The sequence below is a fragment of the Pseudorca crassidens genome, chromosome 1, assembly GCF_039906515.1.
Source record: "Pseudorca crassidens isolate mPseCra1 chromosome 1, mPseCra1.hap1, whole genome shotgun sequence".
Classification (NCBI taxonomy): Eukaryota; Metazoa; Chordata; class Mammalia; order Artiodactyla; family Delphinidae; genus Pseudorca; species Pseudorca crassidens.
In genome coordinates this window covers 118,850,515-118,875,147 of record NC_090296.1, presented here as the reverse complement: position 1 = coordinate 118,875,147, position 24,633 = coordinate 118,850,515, and the positions used below count along the sequence as shown (strand labels likewise).

General features: G+C 47.4%; 1 protein-coding gene and 1 long non-coding RNA gene across 4 annotated transcripts in view; both read right to left on the bottom strand.

Moving 5' to 3' along the window:
- THSD4 (thrombospondin type 1 domain containing 4) overlaps positions 1-17,505 on the bottom strand; it is a 571,466-nt gene extending 553,961 nt beyond the window's left edge. Inside the window, exon 1 of one of the 3 annotated variants that reach the window (XM_067752213.1) lies at positions 17,411-17,505. The gene's annotated coding sequence lies outside the window, so the exon portion shown is untranslated. Of the gene's footprint in view, positions 1-15,977; positions 16,131-17,049; positions 17,261-17,410 lie in introns of those variants that run through there. The other 2 variants (XM_067752199.1, XM_067752206.1) reach the window with 2 other exon arrangements.
- Positions 17,506-19,007: 1,502 nt separating this feature from the next.
- LOC137231653 (uncharacterized) overlaps positions 19,008-24,633 on the bottom strand; it is a 38,599-nt gene continuing 32,973 nt past the window's right edge. Inside the window, exon 5 of the long non-coding RNA XR_010946704.1 lies at positions 19,008-23,110. This is a non-coding gene — a long non-coding RNA (uncharacterized lncRNA). The remainder of the gene's footprint in view (positions 23,111-24,633) is intronic.

The following is a 24,633-nucleotide window of genomic DNA, read 5'->3' as shown; positions in this document are numbered from 1 at the left end:
ACAAAGCACACAAAAACTGGGAGTTTCCAACCCAACTCTCCAAATCCATTATTTTGTAATCATGATTCACAGATGAATAAACTGATTGCTCAATGAAATAAGCTGACTGGTGCAAAGTATCGCAGCTAATTAGAGGCAAAGCTCAGACTAGAGATTTTTTTTTTATTGCAGTATAATTGCTTTACAATGTTGTGTTAGTTTCTGCTGTACAGTGAAGTGAATCAGCTATATGTATACATATATCCCCTCCCTCTTGGACCTCCCTCCCACCCCACCCTCCCATCCCACCCATCTAGGTCATCACAGAGCACCGAGGTGAGCTCCCTGTGCTTTATAGCAGGTTCCCACTAGCTATCCATTTTACACATGGTAGTGTATATATGTCAATCCTAATCTCCCAATTCATCCCACCCTCCTCTTCCTCCCACCATGTCCACATCAGACTACAGACTTTTAATTTTTATTGAGTGTATAATACCTGACAGACTGCGCTGAACACTCTTCAAACATTACTTTACGAGGTAGGTGCTACTGATATATCCATTTTACACAGAAGGAAACAGGCTGTGAGCAGTGAAGCGCTGTGTCCGAGGTCATCAGAAGCAATATGCCCCTAGTAAAGGGCAGCAGCATGATGGAACCCAAGCCCTGCTTTCGAGTCCTGGCTTGTGTCAGCACTCCATTAAGCTGCCTCTCAGGTCCCCTGACACACTGCATCAGATACACATTTCCTGGAGAGCTGCTTGAGTTCACGTTTACCGGGTGCACAGTGCAGGCTGCAGCCTGGGCCGAGCCAGGGGAGCTGCTGTATATGAGGTTGTGCTCTGCCCCGTTCCCTCCACGGCAGCTTTGGCCTTGAGTCCAGCATATCATCTCAGCGCCCCCATGCACTTACCCGTCCAGAACACATCCCGGCTCCGTGTGCCTCGGCCACCATAAATCAGCCGGCCACATACTCTGCCCTTGGCGCTTCTGAACATCAGAGAGAAGGATTTGCCTTTTCCTGCTCAGCTCTTGGGGCTTCTGCATTGACATTTGAGTTATGTCATTATTTTTTTAAGCGATAGAAATCTAGTCAATGATTTGTAACAATCACTGCTGTGCGGTGTAGGCTGAAAGGCTCATATATCCTTACAGAGGGAAGCAAAACCCCAGCAAATTAGTCTTATTTCCCTGACACAACTCTGTGATGGGCTGGTATTAGGTAAAGCTGAAATCGGGTGCCATGATTAAAAGATTATGATAATGAAAAACAGACAGCCATCTTGTGAATCAGGAAATATTTTCAAGGAAACCAAGAGAGGCAAGTCGCTGGAGTCAAAGGTCATCCAAAGGTCAAGGGGGACAGTAAAAGACAATTGGGTTTAGCAAGAATAAAACCGTTACCGTACCCTTTTTCTTGAACCCAATCGTCAGCAGCCATTTGTGTCTGTTCCCTGCCGGTCTCCTCTGTCTGCTCCCCCTGTGACCCAAACCAGGACTAGAAAAATATCAACCACAACCCATCCCCCACTAATGAGCTCTGTACACTGGGTAAGCACTCTTACATTCTGACCTCTTTGATTATTATCTCATGCAGAGGTCTCAAAAACCCAACGTCTCGGGCTTCCCTGGTGGCGCAGTGGTTGAGAGTCCGCCTGCCGATGCAGGGGACGCGGGTTCGTGCCCCAGTCCGGGAAGATCCCACATGCCGCGGAGCGGCTGGGCCCGTGAGCCATGGCCGCTGAGCCTGCGCGTCCGTAGCCTGTGCTCCGCAACGGGAGAAGCCACAACAGTGAGAGGCCCGCGTACTGCAAAAAAAAACCCAACGTCTCAAGGCCTACCCTCTCATTCAGACTGTTTTCCTGTACTTCTAGTTTCCTCCTGCTGATGGCCCACACATGCTTAATAATAAAAGGACCTGGTCACCAGCTCCACACAAAGTCCTCTTCCTGCCGAGCTTTCCTACTTTGATGGTGGTATCGCTATTCTTCCAATGAACAAAGCTCAAAGCCTGCCTGGGCTTCTGTGATTTCCCCCTCCCATGAGCCCTAAGACCTCATCTCTTGCCAGCTGTCAATTCTTTGCTTGGAACTGTCTCTCAGGTAAACCCTCCCCTCTCCTCTCCATCTACTACCAGCCTCTTCCAAGTCACCATCCATATCACTGCAGTAAGTGTTTCTCTGATTTCCCTAAGCACCTTTGCCAAAAATCAGATAGGCACTCCTCTAGGTTCTCTCTTCTGTCCCTGTGTCAACCCCACACGGTCTTGATTACTGTGGCTATAAGTCTTGAAACCTTGGGAGACTGACTCCTCCTACTTTCTTCTTTTTCAAAATTATTTTCAGAAGTTTGAGCATGAGATATCTCAGTATGGATTTCTTTGGGTTTATCCTGTTCGGAACTTACTAAGCTCTTGAATTGGAGGCTTGTGTCTCATCCTAACCTTGGGGAGTTTTCAGCAATTAGTCTATTGAGAACTTTTTCAGTCCTACCCTCTTTCCCCTCTACTGGGATTTCAAAGACCCAAATGTCAGGTCCCCTGAGGATCTGCCCTTTTTCTCTTCCTCTCGTCTATTTTCTCTCTGTCGTTCAGATTGGGGAATGTTTATGGTTATGTCTTCAAATTCACTGATTCTTTCCTTTGTCATCTCCATTCTTCTGTATAGCCCATCCAGTGTGATTTTGTTTCGGTTACTGTCTTTTTCCATTCTAAAATTTTCATTTGGTTCTTCTTTATGCCTTTTGTTTCTTTGCTGAGACTTTCTATTTTTTTTCCCATTTGTGTCAAGCATGTTCATAACTGCTCACTGAAGCATGTTTATGATGACTGCTTCAAAATCTTCGTCAGATAATTGCCACTTCCCTGTCACCTCAGTGTTGTCTCTTCTCATTAAGCTTGAGATCTCCATGCATCTTGGTGTGACGAGTGGTTTTCAATTAAGACCTGGACATCTTAGGTATTACATTATGAGGCTCTAGAACTTACTTAAACCTTCCATTTTAGCTGGCTTCCTCTGACACTGCTCCAGCTGAGGAAGGGGAATCCTACCTGATCAGTTGGCCTCCTAAGGGGGGAGGAGGGCTCATCATTACTGCTGACAGGGGAGGGGGTTTCAGCTCCCCAACAAGTCTCCACTGATACTTCCCTGGCTGGGAGGGGTAGGAGGGCCACATCACTGTGCCTCACAAGGCCTCCACTGGCACCACTGGGGGAAGGCAGAGAGTGGGAGGAGATGCATGGCCTCATTACTACTGGGTGGTGGTAAGAGTCCTGACTCTCCACTAGGTCTCCTCTGACCACCCAGCGGGGAGGGGCAAGGACGCCTTACTGCTGCTGGATGGGAGTGAAAGTCCAGGCTCCCCACATGTCTCAGCTGAGAAATGGGCCCCCAGAAATGGCTATCACCATTCATTCAGGAGTGAGGAATTAGTGACCCCAGAGACAGAGTAGGATGGGTTACTGGAGATCAAATGGCAAAGCGGTAGCAAAGTCAGGACTCAACGTCCATGCCCTCAGCTCCAAGACCACTTGTCTATAAACCAAAGAGCTCCAAAAGCACAGGAAGAATGCCAGCCCCCTCCCCAACATAACTGTGCAAAATCTCACCAGCCAAAGGATAGTGGCTGCCTCTCTTCACATCCTGCCAGACCCCAGGCCAGAAAGCACACGTGGTTATGCACATCAGCCCCCTGAACAACACAAACACATGTCTACTCAAGACGGGCCTTCCATCCAACACACACAGCAAAAGCACGCTCGAGAGCCAAGAACCACAGCATCACAGTCACCTTCGGGGCTGGTGGTCTCCCATCTGGAGAGGATCCTGGCTTTCCTACCGTTGGAATCTCCGAAACCAAGAAACACCCAGGAGCTGTGGACCTCAGAGCAGCCAGCAGACCAGACGCCCCCCTCCTGGCTGGAGAGCTGGGTCTGCACCCAGCTGGAGGCGCCTGCCTTGGACCTGGGGCCTCTCTTCTGGCCCTGGCTGCGGTCTCAGCACAGCACTGCTTATTCTCCAGCAAGGGAAAGCTGGTGACCCGGGAGGGGAAACTGCTTTCTAACAGCCTTTGTTTTTGTTTCCATTTTAAAAGGTTAGTGACTTTACTGCATGTGGAAAGAACCAAAGTAACAATTTCAAAGAGGCTCAGCATGTTTTAGAGCTGACCAAATATACAGAACATTTGGGTGGGGAGGAAAAGAAAGGGAGAAGAGAGAACAAAGTCTATCCCACATTCACCATGTGCCAGACATACGCCTTGGTGCTCCTTCCCATGCTTCTACAACAACAATTCCAGCCAGAATTAAGCTCCAAACCCCTCACCATAGGCCATCAGACTGTCTAGAGGCAGGCAGAGTTGTTAGATTCCAGGATGGTACACAGTAACGAACAAAGGTATGGGATACAATTTGAACCACAACATAGAATGAGATAACTATTAATAAAGTCATTTGATGCATTTCAAAACAATATGATTTAAATTTTAAAATTCGTTAGAATAACTTGCCTACATTGGTATCGCCCAGGCTGATAAATACCCACAATCTTTTGATAGAACTTGTGAACTTAGCTATACTCTTACGATCACCGGAACTTCTATGAGTGGTTTTGTTGACTGCGGGGCTATTTTAACATTCACTCTTTTTATTTTTTTTTTAACATTCACTCAACTGAAAACAATTTTCAAATATTATAGTCATCTAGACCAGGGGTCAGCAAACCCTGGCCAGTGGGCCAGACCTGTCCCACGGCCTGCTCTTGTCACATTTTCAAATGGCTGAACAAATATTGAAAGAAGAAAACTATTTCACGACATGAAAATTATATGAAATTCAAATTGCAGCGCATGTAAATAAGGTTTTACTGCCCATTCTTTTCTGTATCGTCTATGGTTGCTTTTGTGCTCCAAAGGCAGAGCTGATTAGTTGCAACAAAGACCCTACAAAGCTGAAATATTAACTCACTGGCCCTTCACAAAAAAAGTTTGCTGACCTCTGATCTAGACGGTCTGTCAAATGGTGGTGCTGGATTGAAAACACACTGTGATGATGACAGTAACAACCACCATCGGCAGCTTGGCTATCGAGGAAGCCAAACCGTCCTGAGATACCAAGTGGGCCGTTTATGAGTGAGCCCTCTGTGCAGTGCTGGTGATAACAGTGACAGCGTGAAAAGCCAACTTCGAGCAAAATTATGCATTCTGAGAATGCACCACGCACCCATGCACGCTCTGTACATCTATCCTCTGGGGAAAACCACAGTCTGAATGATGAGAGATCTGAATTCTGTGAGGTCTTCGAGAACGCAGCCCTCCCGTAAAACAGGCTTCTGCGTCCTCCCTCCCTTTCCCATGTCAGCGTGCGGCCCTTCTTAAGTCGCTGTGACTTCCCACCACTGTCAGGCTGATGCCCTTCTCCTGGGCCCCTGCCTTCCCTTTATCACACACATCATCTCCCCGCCTGGCCCCTCCAAGGCTGTAAGTGCTCCCCGAGGCAGGAATGCCAGCTCCTTTCTCTTGAAGGCGGACAGATGTCCCAGCGCCCATGAAGGCCCCTTGGTTTCAAGAGAGGAATGAATAAACGCTGTCTCCTCTCACTCTGACGGCAGGTACAGTGATCATTAGTCCTTTTCACAAATGAGGAAACTGAAGCTGGAACAGGTTAAGCTGTTCACAGGCACTAAGTGACAAAGTCAGGACTGGAACTCACACCATTTATGACGGAGGGTCCTGCTGCCATGCGTGGCCGGGGCTCAGAAAGTACTGGAAGCAGGGTGAATGGACGCAAGGCGAGGCCCACGCAGAACCACGAAAGCGTATTTGCACAATCTGAGAAGCCGCCAAGATCTCCCCCTTCACTATGCTTAGTGAAAGAAGCTAGTCACAAAAGACCACCTATCGTAGGATGCCATTTATATGTGGACACCGTACGAACACTGACATAATTTCCCTGCATGGAACTCGGTAAGTCCCAATTCGCAGCACCTCTTATATCCCTTGTAGGAGTGAGGTGTTGAGTTCCTCCCATGTTCCCCCGAGGAAAGAACAGTACCTAATAAGGAAGGGAAAAGGGAGGCCAAAACGAGCGTCCATTCTGTTTCTGGGTTCTCTCACCTGGGCCTCCCAGGTGCCTTTTCTCTGAAGGCCCCTCAGCAGCATTAATGTTATTAGAACAGCTCCTGCCTTGCACCTAGTAATTACATGACCAGGAACTGAATTTCCAAAATGGAACATGAGATCAGAAAAACAAAAAACAAAAGAGCAAACTGAACATTCAAGTTGGTAGTACTAATTTTTTGATGAGGAAGAAACTAGAAACCACCTAGATCTCTAACAGAGGATGGGGAATGGCTAAGGAAACCATGATGGGGGCAAAATGATGGAAATGGTCATTAAGCTTAAAATGGGAACCCCGACTATGTCAAGAGAAATGTTGATATAAAAATCATACTAGGTGAAAAAGACATGCATAAATTAAAATATAGGCAAATATCAAGGAGAAAACAATATGAGCAATTAGAGTACTATGCTGATAGGTGGGGTGAGCCAGGGGGTACAGAGAAGGGAGGGGAGGAGGGAGGCACAGGGGAATGGAGGCGTACTTCGGCAAAGCAACATGTACAGTAAAACTCAAGTTAAAATGTAGCACAGTTGTGGAATTATATAGTTTTCTGGAAGGCCAATTTGATAATATGTATCAAATACCTTAAGAGTATTTATATCTTTTGTCCCAGAAGGAGCGCTATGCATTAATAGATGTACAAAAAATGCACAAAAGAAGCAGTTTTATCTATAAACAATATCGAAAAACTGAAAAAGCCAACATGTCCAAAACAGGGGACTGTTTAAGCAAACATTAATATTTTTTAAACATCTTTATTGGAGTATAATTGCTTTACAATGGTGTGTTAGTTTCTGCTGTATAACAAAGTGAATCAGCTATACATATACATATACCCCCATATTTCCTCCCTCTTGCCTCTCCCGCCCACCCTCTCTATCCCACCCCTCTAGGTGGTCACAAAGCACCGAGCTGGTCTCCCTGTGCTATGCGGCTGCTTCCCATTAGCTATCTATTTTACGTTTGGAAGTGTATATATGTCCATGCCACGCTCTCACTTCATCCCAGCTTACCCCATGACTCTTTCTGAATTATGGTTTTCTCAGGGTATATGCCTGCTAGTGGGATTGCTGGGTCGTATGGTAGTTCTGTTTTTAGTTTTTTAAGGAACCTCCATACTGTTCTCCATAGTGGCTGTATCAGTTTACATTCCCACCAACAGTGCAAGAGGGTTCCCTTTCCTACACACCCTCTCCAGCATTTATTGCTTGTAGATTTTTTGATGATGGCCATTCTAACTGGTGTGAGGTGATATCTCATTGTAGTTTTGATTTGCATTTCTCTAATGATTAGGGATGTTGAGCATCCTTTCATGTGTTGCTGGCAACCTGTATGTCTTCTTTGGAGAAATGTCTATTTAGGTCTTCTGCCCATTTTTGGATTGGGTTAATTTTTTTTTGATATTGAGCTGCATGAGCTGCTTGTAAATTTTGGAGATTAGTCCTTTGTCAGTTGCTTCATTTGCAAATATTTTCTCCCATTCTGAGGGTTGTCTTTTGGTCTCGTTTATGGTTTGCTTTGCTGTGCAAAAGCTTTTAAGTTTCATTAGGTCTTATTTGTTATTTTTGTTTTACTTCCATTTTGCTAGGAGCTGGGTCAAAAAGGATCTTGCTGTGATTTATGTCATAGAGTGTTCTGCCTATGTTTTCCTCTAAGAGTTTTACAGTGTCTGGCCTTAGATTTCGGTCTTTAATCCATGTTGAGTTTATTTTTGTGTATGGTGTTAGGGAGTGTCCTAATTTCATTCTTTTACATGTAGCTGTCCAGTTTTCCCAGCACCACTTATTGAAGAGGCTTTTCTCCATTGTATATTCTTGCCTCCTTTATCAAAAACAAGGTGACCATGTGTATGTGGGTTTATCTCTGGGCTTTCTATCCTGTTCCATTGATCTATATTTCTGTTTTTGTGCCAGCACCATACTGTCTTGATTACTGTAGCTTTGTAGTATAGTCTGAAGTCCTGGAGCTTGATTCCTCCAGCTCCGTTTTTCTTTCTCAAGATTGCTTTGGTTATTCGGGGTCTTTTGTGTTTCTATACAAATTATGCAATTTCTTGTTCTAGTTCCGTGAAAAATGCCAGTGGTAGTTTGATACGGATGGCATTGAATCTGTAGATTGCTTTGGATAGTAGAGTCATTTTCACAATGTTGATTCTTCCAATCCAAGAACATGGTATATCTCTCCATCTGTTTGTATCATCTTTAATTTCTTTCATCAGTGTCTTATAGTTTTCTGCATACAGGTATTTTGTCTCCTTAGGTAGGTTTATTCCTAGGTATTTTATTCTTTTTGTTGCAGTGGTACATGGGAGTGTTTCCTTAATTTCTCTTTCAGATTTTTCATCATTAGTGTATAGGAATGCCAGAGATTTCTGTGCATTAATTTTTTATCCTGCTATTTTACCAAATTCATTGATTAGCTCTAGTAGTTTTCTGGTAGCATCTTTAGGATTCTCTATGTATAGTATCATGTCATCTGCAAACAGTGACAGCTTTACTTCTTCTTTTCTGATTTGGATTCCTTTTATTTCTTTTCCTTCTCTGATTGCTGTGGCTAAAACTTCCAAAACTATGTTGAATAAGAGTGGTCAGAGTGGGCAACCTTGTCTTGTTCCTGGTCTTAGTGGAAATACTTTCAGTTTTTCACCATTGAGAATGATGTTGGCTGTGGGTTTGTCATATATGGCCTTTATTATGTTGAGGTAAGTTCCCTCTATGCCTACTTTCTGGAGGGTTTTTATCATAAGTCAAACATTAATATTTAAAAAAAATACACTGCAGCCATTTAAAAAATCACGTTTTTGAAGAATATCGAATATTTAGTACAGAAGGAAAATGTTTATGATGAATTATTAAGTGAAAAAGTAGTGAACAAAACAATATGTTTAACATAATACCGATTTTATAAAAGTGTGTGTGGGCAGGGTGAGAGAGAGAGACACCAGGAAGATACACATTGAAAATAATGGTCATCATTGGTTGGGAAATTATGGGTGATTTTTATTTTTCTGCTTTGTGTTTTCTGTATTTTCTAAGTTTTCTGCAATAAATATATCTTACCTTTGTAATCAGAAAAACATAAAGTGTTATATTTAGAAACTTAAAAAGCAAATCATCAGTGCCGTCATCAGCACACAGCATTTGACACCGGGGTCCACGTGGAGTTCAAAGCTATGCAGCAGACTGTGCAGGGGCTAAACTGTCTACACTGTACCGAAACTAGGCAGACTGTGGCAAAGGCGGCTCCAAAACCCTCCAGCCCGCCTCTCCCAGGCAGGGGTCCACGGCACCCAGGGCACATCTCAATAGGCTTTGCCAGCGGCACAAGCCAAGGGCAGCACGAGTGCCTGGAGGAGAGAAGCTGGGCATCCCGGCTACTCCCAGACGTGGGAACCCAGCCAACCTCCCTCCCGCCTCCGCCTCCACACACTCAGGCAGCCGTACTCACTCCACCTGCCCCCATAGTCACAGTTCTTTCACACCTGCCCACAGTAAAAAATGAGCCCCCCTTTGTGCTACATCTGTTTTGCGATTGTAACTCCACCCCTTCTCTAAGCAAAATAGTCAGCCTTACTTTTTAGTTTCAGTGGGTTACACAGCAATAAAAAGGAAGGAAGCACTGATACGTGCTTCAACATGGACAAACCCTGGAAACGTTATTCTTAGTGAAAGAAGTCAGTCACAAAAGACCATGTACTATATGACTCCATTTATATAAAATGTCCAGAATCCATAGAGACAGAAGGTAGAGTCATGGTTTCCACAGGCTGGGAGAGGAGGGAGTGGGGAATGACTTCTCATGGGTACAGAATTTCTTTTAGGGCTGCTGAAAATATTCTGGAATTAGATCATGGTGAGGGTGGCACAACTTTGTGAATAAAGTAAAAACCACTGAATTGTGTACTTTAAAACGGTGAATCTCAATTTTTAAAATTTTCAAGTGGGTTACAATTAGACTTTTAAGTGGTTACAGTTAGACTTCTCAGCGGGTTATAATTATAATGAGGCACTAACTGGCCCAGTAGTTCCCCCAGAGCACATATTCTGGAGGCGGATGACTTGGAATTCAAATATCACTCTGACATCCACTTGCTGTGTGAGCCCATGTAATTTCCTTAACCTCTCTGAGCCTCAGTTTTCTAGGCTGTACAACAAGAAGAATATTGTCTAGCTTACATGGATTGTGGAGAGGATTAAATAACTTCATGCAGGTAAATCCCAGCACCTGACACAGAGCTCCATAAACAGCAGTTCCCTCTCCCTTAGCTGGCCAGAAGATCCTTTGAACTGCAAGCAGAATGAAACCCTGGACGAATAAGAACCTACTGTATAGCACAGGAACTCTACTCAATACTCTGTAATGACCTATATGGGAAAAGAATCTAAACAAGAGTGGATATATGTATATGTATAACTGATTCACATTGCTAGACAGCAGAAACTAACACAACACTGTAAATCAACTATACTCCAGTAAAAATTAATAAAAATAAAAAAAATAGAATGAAACCCTGGGCCTTGACTAAAACATCACTAAAGTCAAGCAGGACCTGAGTACTTGTCTGTTCTGGAAAAGACACTAAACAGAGCTAGTGGCTAGGATGTCAGTGTATACCCTGTAACAAGACTTAAAAACTTGAAGACACACAGCTCCACTCCCAAGACTCACCTTATAACCAGCAATAAACTCTCCGCCTCTACTGACAGTCTCAAAGAGCCTCATGTCCACTGTCGGGTGGGACCCTCTTGACCACTAGATAAGTGTTGCTATTCTTAGCATCAATCAAGGATGAAGCAACCAGAGCTCAAAGAAACCAGAAGAAGGGGCAGAGCTGTGATTTGCACCCAGGTCAGACTGTCTCCACGGCTCCTAATTTTGCTTTCAAGGCAGCTGCCCTCCCTGCTCTCAGCCACTTTTCTCTGGACTGTCAGGTCACAGCAAGGCTGGCTGTGGGCGGCGCTGGTGTGGAAGGGCCATGCCACCACAGGACCAGGCAGGTGTCACTTCCCAGTCCACCAGCTCTGGCCGCCAAGCATGGAGGCAGGGGCTGGGGGCAACGAGTGGAATCAAAAGGGCAGCTGAAGGCCAGGGAGCCAGTAGCAAAGGGAGGGGCGAGAGGGACCAGAATTCAAGGCATGTGAGGGTTAGAGGTCAAACAATCGAGATCAATCACCCTAAGCAAATGTGAGAGGTGTGGAAGAGAAGCTGCTTACATCCTTCCCAGAGAAGCGAGAAAAAAGTGATGGCTAACCTTCACACGGCACATCCATGTGCCTGAGGCTGTTTTAAAATTTTTACATTCTCATGACTCTCACCCACAGTAATGTATGTATGTATTACTATGCCCATTTTACAGACGGGAAGACTTACAGCACAAGAGGTTAAGGAACTCTTCAGGGCCCCCCAGCATGGCTGAGTCAAGGCCTGAATTCAGGCAGCCGGCTCGGGAGGGCTCCCACCCTCAGCTGCCTGACCCGGGGAAGGAGGTGGACCCACTACCGAAGATGGTGTCGAGCCAGTGCCAGACTTCCTTCTCCATCCTCCTCGAAATGACAAGGATCAGAGGCACTGTGTTACAGAAGGAAAAGTCTGTTTGGCAACTACAAATTTGTAACGTGCTGATATGATCAGAAGGTTTCCAAGAAGGAAGCAGGTAGAGCAGCCTCCCTGCAGTCCGCGTATCCATTTGCATAAGAAATTAACCTGAGCCTCCAAGAAAAATGGTGAAGTCAAAGACATCACTTGTCTCACCCTGCTGCTCTCCCCTCAGAGTCATGTGGCTGCATCCCTGCCGTAAATCAGAGGCCAAGCTCCCCTTTCATCAGATGCCTACAGATAATTCCCTTGCGACTTCCCTGCTGGGGCTCAGGGGGCCACAACCTAAAGGGTTAACATCTCATTTCCTCTCATCTTTCAAGCCTTAATCCCCATCCTGCGCTGGGTGCATTCCAAGCCCACCTGGAGCAGGTCATGACGAGCCCCAGCCCACGGCTGGCCCTTCATTTCCCCTGGCAGGAGATTAGATGGGGCGCCCAATAATCACTCATTATTTGGGTCCTTGCTACTGGCCAGCCCTAGGGCAGACGGCCAGCTGTCTGGGAGGGTTGCCCAGCCCAGGTCCTGGGCTGCCTGATACCACCCTTCTGGGACAAGTGCAGTGTAAGCAGGCTCTCCGGACCACGCCCGAGAGGAGAGGGGTTAAGGGAGAATGCTGCCGGGGTACTGCTCAGTGATGTGCTTGAGTAAGGCTCATGCGAGAAGACAGCATGCACAGTACGTTCAGGGAAAGGATTAGGGAAAAAGGAAAAGAGATAAGCAGAAAGGGACCACTCTCCCGGGCCAGGTAACCATCAATAAAAGCAAACTGCTGCCTACCTGTTTCTTAGGTCCTTCTTGGAGGAAACTAAAGGGAAATTGTAGGAAGGAAATGGAGAGGGAAGAGGATGTTGAATGGATAATTCTTCTTCATCATTATCATCATCATCATCATCATCACTATTATTACTGCACAGCTAGGGCTGTTCATTTCCTGGGTTTGAAATAAGGTTGCAATATTCAGCCCTTCAGACACAAACCCCCTGGACCTGAGGGGGCCTGAGACGACGCACTTTTTCTAGAGCTCATATATTGAGCGCCAACTGCCTGCCAAGCGCTGACTGGGTACAGAGCAGTTAAATGGGATGAAAACTGACACCGGGCACCCACTTTGCTTAATGCCCCATGTGCCTGTGCACCAGTCCCTACACCAGCCCTCTAGGATGTGGCCATCCTTTGTTATAGATGGGGAAACCAAGCCTCGAGGTGGGATGGTGCAAAATAAAGGCCTGTAGAATGAAGGAGATGTGTCAGTGACCAGACCCCACTCTGGGGAAGGAGGTGGGACTCACCACGCCCACACGCTCAGCCCTCTTTGGGGAGTCCCAGTCCACTGTCACCTCAGGCAACTCAGGTCTCCAAACCAATCCACCCTGGTCCCTCTCCCTCAGCACATGCTCAAGCCCAGAAATACATTCACAGTGAGCCTGATGGGGAGAGGTGCGGAGCATGCTTTCAGGACTGAACTGAAGACCCCTTTGACCAAAAGAGGGCTCTGCTCCATGGCTCACTCCTTAAGAGTCAAGGTCAAGGCCTCTGTTAAAAAGGACTGTGCTACCTGGGATCCAGCGGCTCATTAACTCACCACCTGTCATTAGAACCTCATTGTAAAGGCAGCCTAGGGCAGTGGTCCTCAAACCTGAGCCGTGCAGAATTACCTGAGGCTGTCTTTAAAATGCTCGTTCCCAGGCCCTGCCTCCACCCTGGAATCTGTTTTTTTCCCCCACCAGATCCTAATTCTGATTCAGGTGTTCTGAAAACAACCCTTTCAGGAAACAGGGATATAGTGGAAAGCGCACCAGACTTAGGAAGCTGGGTTCTAAGACTCAGATTCCAAACCTGAGTTGTTGACCTCAGGCAAGTAAGCGGAGTTTCCTTCCTCATAAAATGCAGATGATACTGTTCCTGTCACAGATTGCTGGAAGGATGAAAGCATCAAGCCCAGCACACACAGGGCTCATTAAACTTGACCTGAAAGAATTCATCAGGCCAGCAAGGCTCCAGAAACCGGAGAAGTCAGTTTTGATGGGTTGGAGAAAGAAAAGAAGGCAAATCTGGCCCAAGATGAGGGGTGGCCCGGCATCAGCGCACAGGTCAAGCAGAGGGGAGTGAAGAGGGGGGATCCTGAAAGAGGGCAAGAGTCAGCAAAGCAGCCTCAAGGCAGAGCCTCGCACTGAAGCTCCCCTCCCAGTGGCAGCCTGGGCCCTGCGTTAGCAATTGGCGCAGCATTTCTAAACCATTACCTTCAAAGGGAAGCCAGTCGATAAACGTACGTGCAACCTTTAGATCTGCACATATGTAAATAAATATCACAACTCTGCACACACACACAGAGAGAAAGATAAAAGGTGGGACAAGTGGAGAGAAGAAGAGAAAGCAGGGAAAAGTAGGATGGAAGGTCAAAGCCAGTCACATTTTCAAGTTCGCTGGTGCTGGCAACGTGCTGGAACTGTGCCCCACAGCCCAGGAGAGGCCCTGGGAACAGAAACCCAGGAGCTGCTCTGGAGAAACTTTGGGGTGGCTGGGGAGATGCGGCTTGCCCACTAGGACATGTCCAGGCTGAATACAGAGACCGTGCAAAGAATGCAGGGGAACACATAAAATGGGTTCATGGAAGAGAGGGATGGGCATGTGCAAGAAGGGCTGGGATCCACTTCCTGGCAAAATTTAGACCAGCAGAGGGGAAATCTGCATTTCTGAGCTGCTGGGTAGGGGACATACAAGGCCACGATAAAAAGAACAGGTAAGTGGAGTGAAGGATTTCAGGCAGGGAAGAGCTGGGCTGCTCTTGGATCAATAAAGTAGACTCAAATTAAGGCAAGTTTGAAACATCCAGACGAAGAATGGCCTTGATGCCACCGTGTCCATACGAACACTTTCACATCTCTAGGTCTTTGCTCAAGCTCTTCCCTTTGCCTGCCATGCTTCCCCTCCTTCCAGCCTTTCCCATCTCCTTGAACTCCTCCCCATGTTTCAAAGCCCAGCAGAAATTTTCCTAGCTCTTCCCACGCAGGAAAATATTTCTCCCTCATCTGTGTCTCCCTGATGCTTTGCACACTCCCAATGTTTTGCTTTGTTTTGTGGTTCTTTCTTTACATCTCTTTCCCTCCCAGGTGGCTATACATCATCTGCTAGCCTGTCAACAAATCAAGGGCAAGGATATTGTCTTGCTCTTGGTTTAAGCCTCAGCATGTTGTAACACTCCCTGACACAGCAGATCCCCAAAAATATTGGCTGGAGAAGATTTAAATAGAAGTGAATGCTGGAGAGCCATTGTGATTTTTTGAAAGAAGTGATGTGGTGCAATCAGAATTTTAGGAATATTAATCTGTCAGCATGAAAGACGATGGATTAAAATGAAGCAAGGGACTCGTGGCCAGAAGTCAAGAGGGGAGACTCTTACTGTAACGCAGACATGGTTTGAGGAGGGAGCAGAGGGAATGGAGACAGGAAAATAATTTCCTGGATACCACAAAAGAACGTGGATGGGACTTGGTAACGAATTAGCTATAAATGAGGGGCTGGGATGCCGAGTCTGGTACCCTCAAACATAGAGACTCCCAGCCAACTGGGAGAAAGGTGGTACCATGGAGAGAAACGTTGGGGGATGGAAAAGGATAGGCAATCAGTACCCAGACTCTCTTTAGGATAACTGGTCACAGTCACAATAAGCATTTCTAGGTCAACAACAACCCTCCGAGTCAAAATATCCAATCCTGATCTTATGCAAACTCTAGGCTGTATTTTATTTATTTTTTCCTAACAGCCAACTGGAACCACTTCTACATGGCAGGGAAGCCTGAAATGAAGATAAGACCAAGCTGGCACCCTGCTGGGTGCTGGGCATGGAGGAGACCACACAAGCTCATCTGGCCAGCCCTCCCCACAAGAGGCCACCCGAGTTGCTTGTTCACTAGGGCCTCCAGTATTCTGATCACCCAAACTTGTTTCCGGGACCTCTGGGAAATCCCTGTTCCAGCCCTGCAACGGTTTATAGGAAAGTCCCAGGACTCCTGTCTGCTTCCTTGCATTAATTTCAGGGCTAGGATTTTGTTCTCTAAAGGAATTCAACTATGGTACCAACAAAAATCTATAGGAGTTGAGTAGCACTGTATTTAAATCACCTTTTTAAAATGTTTACTTCTTTGTATTTTGAGACCCAATAAAGTGCTATTAAGCCCAACCACTTCATCACTTTTATCAATGAAGCAGAAGACATACGCAGGTTATACAGGTTTTAAGAGCTGTGTGATCTTTGAAAAATCTTTAGACTCTTTTGTACCTGGATGCCTTCAGCTGCGAAAGGACAGTTGGAGGAGATGATTCCGCAGACCTCTCTCAGGTCTCTATGTCTCTTTTTCCAAATTCCAACAGGCATCACAGGATCGCTTTGGCTACCCAGGACCAAGGCTTCAGATTCACTTACTGCCTGCCAAGGGACAAAGGGCTGCGTGGTGGGGGTCACTGAGGAGACAGGAAGAGAGGCAGGCACGCACACTCGCCAGGCAGCAGTGGAGGCACGCGCAGGGGGGTGGGGCGCGGGTCTGGCTGTGGACTGCTTATGGAGACCCCACAAATTCCCGATGCTAAGTGGGCCTGAGAACGACCTGAAAGCCTCTTCCCAACTTAGGGCTGATGTTATTTCAAAGAAAAAAATATTAACTTCCAGATAGCTCTAGTGTGGGCTAGTTCTGTAAAAGCTAATTCTACAAGCGCGCCAAGGGACTGCAGGTACTTGGGCTACACTTGAGGAAGTGTCCGGAGTTGGCGGAAACCGCCCATCCACTCCGGCTCCCAGAGGCGCTAGGTTGCAGCGGTTTAGCTGAGACACACACACAGAGATGTGAGGCTTTCTAGAAAACGATGTGGCCGGGGCCCCAGGCTGGGTCTCGACGCGCGCCGACCGAGACTCGACCAGCTCTCCGGCCCCGGGCAGGAGGTTGGCGAGGCTAGCGTGGGGTCGCGCGGGCTGGGTGTTCACTCGCCAGTTCCCAGCTGCCGCAACCAAGAGAGCTCAGGGCCCCGACTCCAGGACGGCCAAGGTTGACTGTCCCTATAGTTTCCAAGTAGGAGGGTGGAGGGGTGAGTGCTGGCGCTGGGACGGAGCAAATGCCCCAGGAAAAGAAGAGGACAGAAGGAGGCGCAGCCGTCGGCACGAACTAGGCGCGCGCTGGCTCCCTCAGCCTGGTTCGGACGCAGCCCCTCGGCGCCCCCGACACACCCACTGCGCCCCGCCACCCGCGCCAGCCCGCCCGGCGGTCCTGAGGGGGCCCGAGAGGCTGGCAGCGGCCGGGCCGGGTCGTGACCCCGCGGGCTGGGCGCAGAGGGCGCGCGGCGCGGGCAGCTCGGCTCACCTGGCGGTCCGTGTCCCGGAGCGGCCGGTGGCCGCCTCGCCTCGCCCCCGCGTGGTTCCCGGCGCCGGGCAGCCCCGAGCGCGCCGCATGGACGGCCGCCGCCGCCGCCGCCGCCCCGCGCCCGTCCTGCACGGGCTCCCGCTGCGCCCGGGTTCCGCGTCGGGCTGCGCGGGCGGCCAGAGGCTCGGGTGCGCGCGGAGAACTCTGGCTCTGAGTTTGCGATCCCGAGAGCCGGGATCCGCGCTCCCTCAGTCCCTCCTCCCTCCCCCACTCTCGGCCTCCTGCTGTCATCTGGAGCCGCTCCTGACGCCCCCTGGCGGCCGCCTCGGGAAGCACCGGCCCCCAACCCACCCTCACTCACCAGAGGGGCCCCTTAACGAGGACGAACGCTACAGATCCCTGGGTGAGAGCGGACAGACATCATTCCGTAGAGGGGAGGACAGTCTAGACCGAGGAAAGGAGGGAGGAGGGTGGCGAGACTGGAAGGAAGAGCGGTCCGGGCTGGCCAAGTAAGAGGAAAAAGGGGTGAGACCAGGAGGTAATTAAACTAGGGCCAGATGGTGGAAGGCCTTGAATTCCGCGCTAATCTTATCCTGAGGTTTGTGGGAGCCATTGAAGGACCGAGGCACAGGAGGGATGGGGGCATCCTTGCGTTTTGGGACAACCATTCTGGCTACAAGAGGATGAGGATGAGGCTGAAGCAGGGAGCCAGCAAGAAAATTTTGCTGTAAACAAGAGCGGAGAAGAAGGCAGTGACTATAAGGGCAGCGACAGAAGAGCCCTCCTGTAAGGGGCGCACAGTCACACGCGCACACTCACACAAAAGATAATACTCACTGGGCTCCTTCTAAAGGCAAGGGACAAAGGACAAGAGCCCTCCACATTCTAACTAGGGTTAGACAGCATGGGGGAGAGAGAAAACTCGCTTCTGACAGCCAGAGGGATTCGGCATTTTTCTTGTCTTAGGGTAATACTGTATCCCCACACACAGAAAAAAACCTGCTGCAAAACAGTAATAACAAAAATCAAACTTTGATCTGTATATCCAAGCCCTTCTTTTTACTAACTGGCAAATATCGTCCCAGGGAGGGCATGACCAAAATTACCCAGCTAGCTAATGGCCGGAAAATTACTAGAGCCCAGTTTCTTGGTTCCTAATGCAGTGCTACATTCTTTCAATTCAAATGGAGGCGTTTAAAGCTAGTGAGGTAGGAAATAGAATGACTGTGAGAAAATGTCCCTCTTCTCCCAGGAGGGGGTAAGGGTGACCTTAAATATTTGAAGAGGTTGTCCAGATACAGGCAGACTCCCTAAATGAGTCAGCCTGTTTGATTACGACTGCCTCCAAAGCCTGCCTGCAGGAGTTGTTTTGAAAGTGCAGGTGCACGGGTGGGACAATGAAGGTGGCAGTAGAATGTAAGCTCCCTGCCCCAGAGCCAGGCCGATCCAGGGACGGGTGTGGTATGTGGGAGGAGAAAGGAGAGCAGCAGGGCAGATACCTCCAAGGGAAAAAAAATAACAAAAGAGAAAGTGACAACCCAAGAGATTAGGCCAAAGAAAATCACCAACTTTGAGTGCCGACTACTGGCCTGGAGCCTGGGCAGAGCCAGTTCTCCCTGATTCAAGCTAGTTCAAATAGGATGAAATAATTCCATACTCGCTCACACAGATTTTGATTGGTGGCTCAGTGGGATGAAATGAATTCTGAGTGTCATGAGTCCCTTGGGTCCAGATTAAGTGGCTCTAACAGCTCTGACCAGTTTAGACCATTTAAAATGACAGAAAAATTATAAAACATTGGGATATACTTAATGTCCCAATGAATTGGACACTTCAAATGGTTAAAATTATGTAGTGTATATTTTACCACAATTTTTAAAAAGAAAAAAATAACTAATAAAACTTCAAAATGGATTGATTTATTAATTTATTGAAGAGATATGTACAGAGTACTGAGTAGGGCCTTGGTACTCAGAGGTAAATATAAAATGAAGAAAATATTCCAGTCCAAAAGACGCTCAGAGAAAGGCGAGAAAGGTGCAGAATAGAAAATCATACTGGTAGGTGGTAGGTATAACTGGGGCATCTGCAGATCCCCAACTCATGAGAGGGGATCGGAAATCCTGGGATGTTCTGCCTGAGCTGAGCCTTAAAGGATGAGGGAAGTTCTTCAGGCAGGCCATGGTATAAGCACGGCTTAGGAGCCAAGGATATGGAGTTTTTTAAAAACTAATTTTAGACATACAGACAAGTTGCAAAAATAGTACAAAGAATTCCCTTATATTCCCACCCTTCTTCCCTTGATGTGAACATCTTACATAACCAGAGTGCAATTTTTATTGATCAAACTTAATCCAAGTAACCTTAAGCTGGCTTTTCAGAGCTGATTCTGATCTACTTCAAACTTGTTCAAATAGTTGTGACCACATTTTGCTTACATGTCACAAAGTGTTCTCTTTTTTAAAGTCAAGACTGTGAAATCTAGTCTCATTTTAAACAGAGATATTTACATTCTGTATAGACACAAGAGAATATTAATTATACAAAGTCAGCAAGTTTTAAATCTTTCAGTCCTGTTGCATTTCTTTTACCCAAGCGTATGGGTGTGCACGCATCAGATTGGCAGAATTTGGTCCTCACGTATAAACAACTAACCCTCTCTAGCAGAGAGGACAAAGCAGAGTGGGTGCCTCAGATCCCAGTCACAGGCCGCCCCGCGGTCGTCCAGCTCCCTGGCATGTCAGTGTCTTCTGTACACAACATCTTGGAGGGCAGGTTGTCAGTTACCCTCGTGCGTATCTGCAGTGTTAAGGTGCTCACTACTCATAAAATAGCCCATACTGTTGTTGGAGACTTTCTGTTACAAAGCCCCCTCTAATTGTTAACTGAAAGCTTTTTCCTGTGACCACTGCCCATTGGCCTTAGAAGTGGCTCCTAAGCTGAGAAACAAAACTCATAACCCCTCTGTCAGCTCCACATATATAGGGCAGCCCTAGTTTCCACCTGCTGCCACGTATAATTAGGAATAATTAGTGCCCCCTTCACTCCACTGTCCAGGTTGCTATGATAGACGACCTGGTCATCCTGCACAAGACTGCCACCACCCCACCTCACTAAGCCTGCCCCCTGCCCAGCACCACATGCCCAGCATCCCACCATTCCTCCTGGGGGTCCCCAGCCTGGAGCATGACATCGGCACTAGTGAGGACTTCCTAACGTTGGGGGACCGATGGCATACTGCTGAGAGCGGCTTCCTGGGATTTCAGAGCATATGGGACTGGAATGAGAGCCCAGTGTGAACAGATTGCAGAAAGGCAGCTTGGGACAACCGGACCTTTTGGGGGGAACATATGAGTAACACAGCTTCTGCACTTCACTAATAAGTACTGACCAGGAATCCTTTTACCAGCAGAATATTTCTTGGGGCTAGAGTTCCAGAAGTTACGCTTTGAAAAAATACTGCTCTCTACTCTTGACAAACACTAATGTTTTCATCCTAATGGCATTTCTGGGGGTTGTGTCCCAGCAGGGAAGAAAACCCCTCCATTATCCCTTCTTTGTTAACATTTGGAGGTGGAAGGGAAGCAGACATGTAGTCCAACCCCTAATTTCAGGCTCCAGCAAGATACCGGGTACCGGGAATAATGCAAAATCGTTCTCTTCATTTTCTTGGTTGTGAACGTTTGTAGACTGCAAAGTCAAGGCAAGTTTGTGCCCAGTGAATAATAAGGAAATAAGGGAAGCGTGATTTAAACAAAACAAAATAAAACAAAACAGAACACCACGACACAACAGAGTCCCTCGCGAGCTGGTAAACATGTAGTTTTAAGCTGCTTCTGAGAACCTTTCGGTGAGTGTTAAGAAGCCTTCCCTCCCCTGCTTGCCTCCTTAACTTACTTCTTTCTCTTCCTCCTCCAGGGCATCTGGGGTATGGACCTAAAAACCGGGTTCCTCCCGAGGGCCTGCCTGGGGCTGGCCCCCACTTGGCCTGTAAGAGAATAGCTGTACCACAAGCTCAGAGGACAGCAGTAAAATGACTTCTCGATGGAATGTCGGTTTCCGATGAAGTGTCTTCAGGGAGTCTTCAGGCTATGTTCAGGTTATCTAATTCCCCTTACCTCTCGTACTTCACTCTCATTCCCTTTCTTGTCTCATGGCCAGAAAGAGGAGATAGGAAGCCTCAAGTTACCTGGTACAAGACAACTTTTGGAATCCCAAATATTCAGATTATTTCTCTTTTTCCTCTTTGCAAGCGGTAATACTCACAGCTAAGAAGCATCACCCAGGTTGAAGCCGCTTCTGTTCAGGAGCAGCAATGCGGAGCAAAGTAGAAGGCGGACATCACAGCCTCCGGATCCACAGGCTCCCTTTCTCCTTCTGGCGATGATTAACTAGGCAAAGACAATGGAGAGCGATGGAAGAAGTCCGTTTGCTAGCGCCTGCTCCTCTCACACATGATTGGTCATTCTTTCTTTCATCCATCCAACCTATACTTATTGAAGCTGACTATGAATGATCGAAGGGAGGATGAGAAACGTTAACCAAAGTCAAAAGGGGACAGGGTGGGAGAGATTGTTCTAGACAGAAGGAAGCACACTTGCAAAGGCCCCGAGGGAAGCATGATGCACCTGGGGAACATAAAGAAGGGCTGTGTGGCCAGGGCTCAGGGAGAGAAAGGGAGGAAGTGGGGCAGGGGGATACGTTTGACTGCGTTGAGTCTTCCAGGAGGGGTTAACGAGCCTTTGACAACCACAAAGGCACAGGCATGTCCCATCAGAACAGACACAAGCCACAGGCTGGGGCAGGGTCCTGGGGCCCCCCTGCTGCCCTAGATGCTGGATGCCCCGCTGCTGCCCTAGATGCTGGATTTCGGGAAGGTCCAGGGATCCCAGAGGGGAAGAAGTGTTGGGGGCAGCTCAAGTGTAGTGGCTATTACTCAACCAATCCCAAAACATATCATTTCATGATCGATAGGGAAAGCTGTCCTGCGCAAATCTGTTAAAGGTCAGTGATGTTTAGCGTCATTTTCGTGAGCTGGGTTATTTTCAAATGAGCAAGAGGAAGCCTCTGAGGTGTCTTAAGCAGGGGCTGGCCTGACCAGATCTATGTTTATCCAAAGGGAGAGAAAAAAAAAAAATCCTTTGGTTAATTAAAAAAAGAAAGAAAAAAAAGGTAATGTAAAAACATCATTTCACAATTCTTTTGTAATGCAAAAATAAATGCAAAACAAAACAAATCCATCACTCTAAAGGAATGCCCTGTGTTTGCCTTACCCTGCTTCCTGGGAGACTCTCCTAATAAGGTCTTGGCCTTCACTCATTGCCCATGCTGCCCTCGTGACCGGCACCACAAGTCTCCAAGACGGCCGCAGGGTTACAGGTCTCAGCACAGAGAGCAGCGTCTCTGTTTGAGGCTAATCAGCTTACACGGTGCCTGAAATTGCTGTCACCTTAGCCTCATTGGCAATTTTCCCTCTTTTATCAAACTGGCTTTCTTGTTGAATGAATTGATTTTTATAAAGTCTCAGAGATACCACATATCCAATGAACACGGGCCAGATATGGTTTGTACATAATCCCAGGCACTACAGACCACAAAGTCAAACAGTCTCTAGGTTCACTGCTCTACTTTGCCAGTCATCTTTGACTTGCCTCTATTGTCAATATATAGAGACCTACTGTGTGCCACTTGTGACATCTGGCCAGACTTTGCTGCCAAGATTTCTATGGGTCCTGCATTCCTTTTTTTTCTCTTTCCTGTTTCCTGTTTCCTACTCTCTGCGTGATGGTGGCGTCTTCTCCTTGTGAGAAGCACTTGAGCGTAGTAGGAGAAGGCAGGTACCCCCAACCTCCATGCCAGCATCACTCACGGGCCGTGTCGATATCAAAATCACCAACCTCAGAACTGCAGTCCCCTCATTGAGAAAATAGGAAGAACATATTTATACATGTTGGAAGAAAAGGGGCTCACACCAACTCCTGAAGCCCCTTCCAGCTGTCAGATCTATTATTCTCTCAGAAACTCTGCAACAGGGAAATCCTGTGGCTCATTTTGGATCCATCTGGGAAAAGATGACATACACAGAGAAGCATGTGACTTCTTTTGTAAAAATTTCAAGCTGCATTTGAAATGCCTTCTTTTATTCCTGCAATGTAGAGAATTACCACACAACTCTAGTGCCACATTATGGCTTCAAGAGAAAACTCCCCACAGCCTGTGTCTTGAGGCTTTAAGACTCACTGACTTAGCTGCTGTGCTCATTTGTTTGGGAGGGATGAGAGAAGGCCTGCTGTGTGTGTGAGCCCTGGAATGGCTCCGATGTTCCCCTTGAAGTAGCTGTCAGTCCAAAGGCTATAGGATCCATGTCCGTGGCCAGCTTCTTCCTAAGGTCACCTTTCCCTATTTCAAATCATGGAGTTCTAGAGGCGGAAGAGGGCATTTCTTCTTACGCAGATAACGAGTGGCAAACATTCATACTATGAGTATGTGTGTGTTTGATTGAGAACAACCCCTGATAAGTGCTGGGCTGGTGCCCTTTCCATTACCGCATGGGGACCAGGCCTTGAGCTATTTCAGGGAGCCGTCCTTCCCCTTGTAAGTTCATGCGTGGAGACAACTGGGGTCTCATGCTGTCAGAAACAGCTCTCAAAGCCACTAAAAACATCTTGAGTTTCAGATGTCATACACAGTAAAGCCGAGGACTTCGGGCCCTACTCAAAGCGTATTTAATCTAATCAACTGGTGTTTCTCCTTCTTTGGGGTTAAAACAAAAACACTGCTGGATCTCCCTCATGGGCTTGTTTGGAGGCTCGGCCCTGCAGTATGGACACAAATTTCTACTACTCCGCATGCCTTGCCTCTTTCTAGAACTCATCTATGGATCTCAAGTTTGTTCAGGAAGAGTCCAGAGGTGCGGGGAGCATTTCTTCTAAAGTGTTGGGAGGACTACTGCCTCCAGAGCCGGCAGCCTGAGCAGTGGGGTTGCTGCCTCACCTCTACTTCTCCAAGGGAAAGGACTGCACCTGCTCTTGTGCCCTTCAAAGAGCAAGCCGTGTGAAGGTGGAAGTCTTTAGACAAGGCAGAGCTACCCCTGCATCAGCTGGCATAATACATTTCAGGGCAGGTGTACCATGAGTATGAGAGTAGGTGGAAGGCTGCGGAGTGGGGTGGTCTGAAGCTACGATTCAGAAAAACATGCTTCTAGCCATGGGACCTTGAACATTGTCTTCACCTCTCTGAGCCTCAGTTTTCTCATCTGCTGAGTGAGACTGAACACAGCGGACTTGTCTCGCGTGGGGAAATGTGCAGAGCGCTCTCTCACGCCCTCTACCTTCCCTCTTAGAATGCTGAGAGAAGGTGGGCTGTGTCCATGGTCGGTCCCTCCTGTCTGACTAGCTATATTGCTGTTTTTCCATTGTCACTGGAACATTCCAAGGATGAATGAAGGGTGTGGGATCGAGCAGAGAACAAACGTAAGCAAGAACAAGCATGTAGACTAATATACAAACTTCTGACCCAGTCCTACAAATGGAAAATACCACACAGAGGGAACGAAACCAAATCACCCTGACATGCAATCAGATA